Here is an 8933-nt window from a genome sequence, read left to right as displayed (position 1 = left end):
CAGAATTCCACTATATGCAAATGTCAATGTACTGAAAACTGTATAAATCTAATTACGCATGAGTACCTGTTGAACTTTCTCGCTGAGTTGTTTCCGTAGCCGGCTGCGTGATAAATCTTCCTGTTTTTACTACGAACTTCTGATCTGCTTCTTCCTGGGATAACGGTCATTTTACTTGTTTTTGGTAATATCTTGAATAACCAACACCACTCTACCATAAAGGCCTGATTGGTGGAGTGCTGCAGAAATGGTTGTCCATCTGGAAGGTTCTCCCATCTCCACAGAAAAACTCTGGAGCTCTGTCAGAGTGGCCATCTGGTTCTTTGTCACCTCCCTGACTAAGGCCTTTCTCCCCCGATTGCTCAGTTTGGCTGGGCAGCCAGCTCTAGGAAGAGTCCTGGTGGTTCCAAACTTCTTCCATATAAGAATGATGGAGGTCATTGTGTTCTTCGAGACCTTCAATGCTGCAGAAATTTTTTGTAGTCTTCCCCAGATCTGTACCTCGACACAATCCTGTCTCAGAGGTCTTTGGACAATTCCTTCGACTTCATGGCTTGGTTTTTGCCCTGACATGCACTGTCAACAGTGGGACCTTATATAGACAGGCATATGCCTTTCCAAATCATGTCCAATGAATTGAATTTACCACAGCTGGACCCCAATGAAGTTGTAGAAACATCTCAAGTATGATCAATGGAAACAGGATGCACCTGAGCTCAATCTTGAGTGTCATAGCAAAGGGTCTGGATACCTACAGTCCCCTCCAAAAGTATTGGAACAGCAAGGCCAATTCCTTTGTTTTTGCAATACACTGAATACATTTGGGGTTGAGATAAAAAGATGAACATGAGACAAGAGTTCAGAATTTCAGCTTTTATTTCCTGGTATTTACACCTAGATGTGTTAAACTACTTAGAACATATCAGACCACCCAATTTTTAGGTGAGCAAAAGTATTGGAACAGAGAGTATTTAAGTAAATGAAAGCAAATAACACTTAATATTTGGTAGCATATCTCTTGCTTGCAATAACTGCATCAAACCTGCGACCCATTGACATCACCAAACTGTTGCATTCTTCTTTTGTGATGCTTTTCTCCAGGCTTTTACTGCAGCCTCTTTCAGTTGTTGTTTGTTTCAAAAGGGGGGGGGGGGGTTCCCTTCAATCTCCTCTTCAGGAGATGAAATGCATGCTCAATTGAGTTAAGGTCTAGTGATTGACTTGGCCAGTCTAAAACCTTCCACTTTTTCTCCCTAATGAAGTCCTTTGTTGTGTTGGCAGTGTGTTTTGGGTCATTGTCTTGCTGCATGATGAAGTTCCTCCAAATTAGTTTGGATGCATTTCTTCGTAAGTTGGCAGACAAAATGTTTTCGTAGACTTCTGAATTCATCCTGCTGCTACCATCATGAGTTACATCATCAATAAAGATTAGTGAGCCCACTCCAGAAGCAGCCATGCAAGCCCAAGCCATGACACTTCCTCCACCGTGCTTCACAGATGAGCTTATATGTTTTGGATCATGAGCAGATCCCATCTTTCTCCACACTTTGGCCTTTCCATCACTTTGGTAGAGGTTAATCTTCGTCTCATCAGTCCATAAAACTTTGTTCCAGAACTTTTGTGGCTCATCTCTGTACTTCTTTGCAAACTGTAATCTCGTCCTCCGATTCTTACTACTGATGAGTGGTTTGCATCTTGTGGTATAGCCTCTATATTGCTGCTCTCTAAGTCTTCTTCGAACAGTTGATTGAGATACCTTCACCCCTGTCCTGTGGATATTGTTTGTGATGTCACTGACTGATGTTTTGAGGTTTTTCTTCACAGCTTTCACAATGTTTCTGTCATCAACTGCTGTTGTTTTCCTTGGTCGACCTGTTCAATATCTGTTGCTCAGTACGCCAGCGGTTTCTTTCTTTTTCAGGACATTCCAAGTTGTCATACAAGCTATCCCCAATGCTTGTGTAATGGCTCTGATTGATTTCACCTCTTTTCTAAGCTTGCTTTTCTCCCAAAGACAGCTCTCTGATCTTCATGTTAGTTTATCTTTTATAACACAAATGCAGTTTTCACAGGCAAAACCCAAGGCTAAAACCAAGAGTAGACATTCAGAACTATTTATCGTTTAACCAATCAATCTAACAGGACGCATCTGGGCAACAAGAAACACCGGTCAGTCACATGTTCCAATACTTTTGCTCACCTAAAAATTGGGTTGTCTGATACAAAAGGTGATATGTTCTAAGTTGTTCAACAAATCTAGATAAAAATACCAGGAAATAAAAGCTGAAATTCAGATCTGTTATCTCATGTACATCTTTTGACCTCAAACTCAATTGTCTTCAGTGTTTAGCAAAAACAAAGGAATTGACCTTGCTGTTCCAATACTTTTGGAGGGGACTGTATATAAATGTGATATTTCAGCTTTTTATTTTTAATAAATTTGCAAAAAATTCTAAAACCCTGTTTTCACTTAGTCATTATGAAGTATTGTTTGTAGATTGATGAGAATAAAAATGAATTTAATCAATTTTAGGATAAGGCTGTAACGTAACAAAATGTGTAAAAAGTGAAGGGGTCTGAATACTTCCTGTAGGCACTGTAGTTCTATAAAGAACCATAGTGGCTGAAAGAACCATCAGAGGTCTTAATGATTTTTTGCAATTAAACAAAGGGCTTCTGCAATTAAGTAAAGGGTTCTTTAATAAAAATAAAAAGGAGGCAACTGAATGTGCTCGTGACTCCAGTCTGATTCTTCACTTCAGCTGTCATCTTGACTGAAGGCAGGTCTACTAAGGCAAACAATGAAAGATAATCTACCCAAAAATATTTATATGAATTGATTTAAAAAAGCAATTGCTGCTTCTTCTTCTAGTAGTGTAAATATTTTTTCAAAACTTTTTTTTCACAAACATTGAGTCAGCAACAGAAAACGTAAATACTACAGGGATAAAATCAAATAGTACATGTTGTGTAAATGATATTGAAGATCATGTATGTCTTGAGTGTGATGAAATAGTCCATGTAGCAACATTTTCTGAACAGTTCAGTCAGTTAAAAGGAAGTATACAGAGAAACTTTGCTTTTTGTGTTTGACACTATAGGATAAACACAATATTTCCAAAATGGTTATTCATAGCATTTCCCAGGATGTCAAAATATTGATAGAACTGTTCATTGAACAGTACAGAGATCTTCTGAAGACTTGTCTTAATGAGGTACATATATAGGTTGACAGTAATTCTAATCTTAAGGAGCATGTTATCATGGTTCTGTGTTCCTGTCTGTGTTTTCCTTGTTGGGCCGCCAGATGGCGACACTTCTGTTTCGTGTCCTGCTCCCCCTGTTTAATTGTATGATTGTTTTCAATTGTCCAATCATTGTTTTCTGGCTGTCTCGTTTTCCCTTCCCTTTCCGTGGCCTGATTGTTCATGGTGCCCTCCTGTGTCTCGTAAGTGTCTGTCTATTTAAGTTTCCACGCGCTTTTGGATTTTTTGGATTCTCTTCGTTCTGTGTTTGAAGTTTTCCTTTGTTGTTTGAAGAGTCGCCCTGCGAGGCCTTTTGTTCCCTTTGTTCCCCTTTTGTTAAGTAAAGTCTTTTGTTCTTACCCTTTTGTAGTTTGAGTTTTTCCCCCTCTGCATTTGGGTCCTAACCCTCCACTGCACCCTGACACATGTAGCCTCAGATTACAAATTTGAAAGGAGTTGTGTGAAAGAATTTGGTTTAGTAGAACCTGTGGAGTACTTCTTAGGATTTGACTGGAGTGGGGAAAAATAACCTTTCCAATATATACTTATTTCAGAAGTCTTAGACATGCATTAAAGAGGAAATATTCCATTCCATATTATAAGTTTTCACTCTGTCCAACAGCAGAATGGACTGAAGGAGACAAGTTAACTTATTTCAGTGATTGATCTGCCAAAAAGACATCAATTTGTCAGTTCTAGCAGCTCTGACAACCAGATACAGCTACAGTCATATACAGATGAGTTTGAAATTATGAACAGCCTTGGTTAAAAAAAATGATTCACAAAATATCCCGCTTTTACTTCATTATTGGGAATGTCCCACTGAAGTATAGGTCACAACTTCAGAGCATACATGTAGCTGTAATAGTCAGACTGTTGTAAACGCATGGCTATGAGCCAATCCTACAGCCCCTCATCCGTGATCTCATAGAGTTACAGAATAAAGGGGTGTCATTGACTGTTGATGTACAAACACAAATTCTCACTTTTCCATCTCATCTGAGAACTTCTCAGCACATACTTTGGTCATGAGTTAATTCGTCACTTCTATGTTGTCACAATGTTGTCTTCACACTTCTGATGCCCACAGCCACCATTTAAAGTCACCAAACTCTAAAACACTCTATGAAGTGACAAAATCACAACCCCTCCCCCCCTCGACTTGATGCATGACCTTTTAGAAGGTGCACAAGTTCTCAGGTTGATCTTGCAAAACCTAAGCCGTGGAAAAACTTCACACTTCAACAGCTGAAGGCACAACTTGAGGTGTTCCCCTTAGACAAATTGACATAACATACAAACCTATAACATTGAGGCTGTCGGTGCTGCAGGGGAGTGGCATTCAAGGAAAGGCTGTAGAGAAACTCCTGTTGTTCCATAGTCTGCCCTTTCTCATTGGAAGCTTCATTCCTGAAAATAGTACTTGCTGGGGTCTGCATCTCCTACTGCGAGCAATCTCTGACATACTTGCTCCTGTAATTAAGAGCTGGCTGAGTCCTCTAACTGCTCTCTTAACAGAATTCTTGATCACTTTTCAGAGCCTTTTCCCAGATAACTTAACTCCTTTTGGTTTACTACCCACGGTTGACAGAGACCTTTGGCCCATTTGGTGTTTAAGACATGAGGCAAACATCTTCATTTCAAACATCTCTCATCCATAGGTAACAACTACCAAACTATTGCCAAAACCCTTGCAAAGTGCTATCAAATAAAACAGTGCATGGGAATCCCAAACTAGTGGCACTTTGGGCTCAGAACCAGTCCTCGGCATGGACGGATTATCATGACCATGGGCCCTGGACACAAACTCACCACGGACCCCTACACATGCAAATACATGTGCACTGCGTGTGCCTTCCCCAAGCACACAGAGTTTGGTCACACAATAGCACAGGGCAACCCACAACCACACAGCATGTATTACTTTGAAATTATATTTGTTATTTTGAATGTTAAATTACTGCCATTTTAGGTCTGTTTTGTTCTATACATGCTATGTACAGCACAGTATCTTTAGGAGTCAAAACATACACCTTAATTTAAATAAAACCACCAACAACAAACCATGAAAGAATACATAAATGAACATAAAATGTAGTACAGAGCCACAGCTACGACCACACAAAACCACAGTGAAAAATATCCTACCTAAACCACCAGCTTTCTTCTGGCCTTCTTTGAAGAGAAGTCATTGATCAAGTCGTCAAAGTCCAACTCCCAGACGAGTTCTGATTCAATGGCCATGAGTGACAGCATGTTCAGGCGTCTCTGTGTCATCCTTGTCCTTAGTTCATTTTTAATCCTGGACATTTGCGAAAAGGACCGTTCTCCCTCGCAGTTGCTGACAGGAAGCGTCAGATACAGTCTTAACGCAATGTATACGTTGGGAAATGTAAAGCTCAACCTCAACAAAACTGAACTGCTCTTCTTCCCCTACAAGACCTCCTTACTACGTGAGCTCTCAATCACGGTTGATGGCACCACAGTGACTCCCTCACTCTGCAAAGAGCCTGGGGGTGGTCCTGGATGACTAACTGGACCACAAGGAGCACATCAAGGCAACATTATGGTCCTGCAGATTCCTTCTGTGCAACATCAGAAGGATTTGACCATACCTGACTTCACACTCTACCCAGCTGCTCGTCCAGGCTACGGTGACCTCCCACCTTGATTAATGCAACTCTCTCCCTGCAGGCCTGCCAGCTTGTGCCATACAGCCACTACAGATGATCCAAAATGCCGCTGCCTGACTCATCTACACCCTTCCCAAATTCTCCCACGTCACTCCTCTGCTGCGATCACTCCACTGGCTACCGGTCGCTGCCAGGATCCAGTTCAAAGCCCTGACCCTCGCCTACACTGCAGCCGACAGGACAGCACCTATCTACTTGCAGGACATCATTCGATCCTATATGCCTGCTCGACCACTCCGCTCTGCAGCAGCAGGGTGCCTTGTACCCCCGCCCACCTGACCAAAGGGATCACAGAGCTTCTCCACCCTAGCTCCCCAGTGGTGGAACAAACTCCCCGTCCCTCTTCGAACCTCCCCCTCACTACCCATCTTCCGTCGTGGCCTGAAGACTCATCTCTTCAGACTATACCTGGACTAACGACCACCACGCTGTATATTTCACTCTAAACCCCCCCCCCCCTTGTCATGACACTTGTTACATGTTGCCCCATCCCAGCACTTTTTGGTAATTTGTATTTGTCCTAATACTGTAGCTTATTCTTCTGCCTAGTTGGCTTTGCAGAGGTTAGGTCTGAATAGTGTTCACTGTGTGAACTAAACTGTGTTCTTGGCTAGAAATAGCTGTACAAAATAAGTATTGTATCTTATTGAACCTGTGTTTTGTAGTTGTCCAAGACCATGAAATGCACTTTTTGTAAGTCGCTTTGGATAAAAGCGTCTGCCAAATAAATGTAATGTAATGTAATGTAAATATTGACTGTAATCCACAATCAAGCATTGTTTTCAGAAGTTTTGATGGAGGCATGTTCAGTCCGTCAGGTCTAATGAAAGATCTGAAGTGAATCAGTTCATCGGCAAGACTTCTGTCCAAATCAGAGGGATAGGCAGAGGAAAGCGTGTTCGCTTTGTCAATTACTTCACTGTCTGATGCAGCCTCCGGCATGAACAGAACCCCAAACAAATCACATAGGTGCTTGTATGCATCAAGTCTGTGGCCAAGACAGCTGACTAACTTATCGATAACCACATTAAATGTTTATACTTGGAATTAGCTTTTCCCATCAAATAAAGCATCATTTTCTGCACTGTCATCTTCAAATCTTTTGCACTTTCTGGTGCGCTGGAGATTTGTACATCTGGCACATACCTGGTACAGCTAATGCTTCCCTTACAAAGTCTGCAAAATGATCTCTTTGTGCTGACACAAAATCACGAAGAGACATAAGAAGCTGCACTGCTGTCATGAGGTCTATGTCCGCTTTTTGAAGCTGCAAACTTGTCATGTGGAATCGAGTAAGAATAGTATTCCAGGAATTAGCCATAAATGCAGTTTCCAGTTTATCTAATTTTACACCGAGTGTGCTGGCTTCACTTCGGGTGTCTCTTTTCTCATTTTCATCTGCAGATATGCTCTCTAAGGCCTCCCTTATTTTACAGTAGTTTTGCCAAAGAGCTTTAGTGGAGTCAGCTCAGCAGCTCCACAAAGTGTTTGATAGTGACTTTAATGTTAAGCCTATATGGATATCAGAGTTCCAAAAAACTCGCCCCCACCTATGTGTAGATGCACAGCTGCATGTGTACAATGATTGCAGTAAATCAAAATACTGTCCCACCTCTGGACTGCTGGCCTCTATGCTGTTTACACCTACTAAGTTTAAAGAATGGGCAACACAATGCACATAATGGATTAATGGGTTTCTTTGCTTCAAGTGCGCCTGCAGTCCATTGTACCGCCCCGACATGTTGCTGGCATTATCAAATGATTGGCCTCTATAATTAGATAAGTCCAGCCCAAGACTGTCCACCATGGCAGCCACACAATCTGCCAAACTTTGTCCTATATGGCTCTGAATTGGCTCAAAAGCCAGAAAACGTTCCACTGTCTTACCTTGCTTGCTGACAAATCTAAAGATAAATGTTGAGATAGGTCGGGAGTTGAATCTACAATGACAGAGAAATATTTCGCCACACGAAGCTCTTCTACAATTACTTGCCTGGTTTTTTCTCCCATTAACTCAATGAACTCTTCACATGTTGTTGATGATAAGTATGAGACGCTCCCTCTGGCCCTCTGACCATATGTTTTAATGTGTTCTGCCAGAAATGGGTCAAATTTGGATATTAACTCTAAAATCCCCATATAGTTTCCGTTGTGTGGCGATCCCAGGAGCTCGTCATTTCCTCTAAATGCCAGTCCTCTTTCTCCTAAAAACTTGATCACTGCCACAACACGTCGTAGAACATCCCTCCAATATTGCTTCACATCCAAAGTTTGCTTTATTAGGGCTGAGTCAATTGCCAGTGCCACTCAACCTCCGCATCAGTATTAGCATGTTGGACATATGGTCTGGGCTCCTCTCGTGTTCAGAAATGCGGTGCGGATGTTTCCAGTCACAAAAACCGTCCACAAATGCATTCTTTTTTGTCCCAAAAAGTTTGCAGGCGAAGCAGAATACATGTCCAGTTGATGGTGAATATAACAGCCATTCTCGTGGTGCTAGTTGTCCATTAGGCAATCGACTACACAACATGTCATTTGTTAACAAATAAACCCGACCACCTAGTCCACACTCTCTTTCCGATGCGGGGTATTTCGCTCGTCTGTTGTGAAATGAAGAGGCCCCTCTTTCAGTGAGAATCGTTTCTATTTTGTCACTGGATATATTTCCCCACAGCGCAGGATCCGTAACAGTCTCACAACAGGACTAGTCTTCATCCCCCATGATGTACTGCACCCTGATGTACTGCACTCTGGTCAGGTTCATTTTCATTTTTCCTCCACAGGCGCTGTGAGAGGGCGCAGCCAACTTCCCTCTGTGCCTGGGCTGGTAGTGCTAGCATTATCCACTGTGGCGTCAGTAGGAGTGCAGTCTTCCTGCGAACTTGGGCTAGCAGTGCAGGCATTAGCATCCAGGTCGTCCCCAGGAGGCAGTGCTATAGCACCGGCACCACTGCTAACAGTAACAGCTTAAGTGTGGCTCAGTTTTTGGTAACAA

This window comes from Anguilla rostrata, chromosome 5 (genome assembly GCF_018555375.3).
Source record: "Anguilla rostrata isolate EN2019 chromosome 5, ASM1855537v3, whole genome shotgun sequence".
NCBI classification, from domain to species: domain Eukaryota; kingdom Metazoa; phylum Chordata; class Actinopteri; order Anguilliformes; family Anguillidae; genus Anguilla; species Anguilla rostrata.
This window is presented reverse-complemented; position numbering follows the sequence as displayed.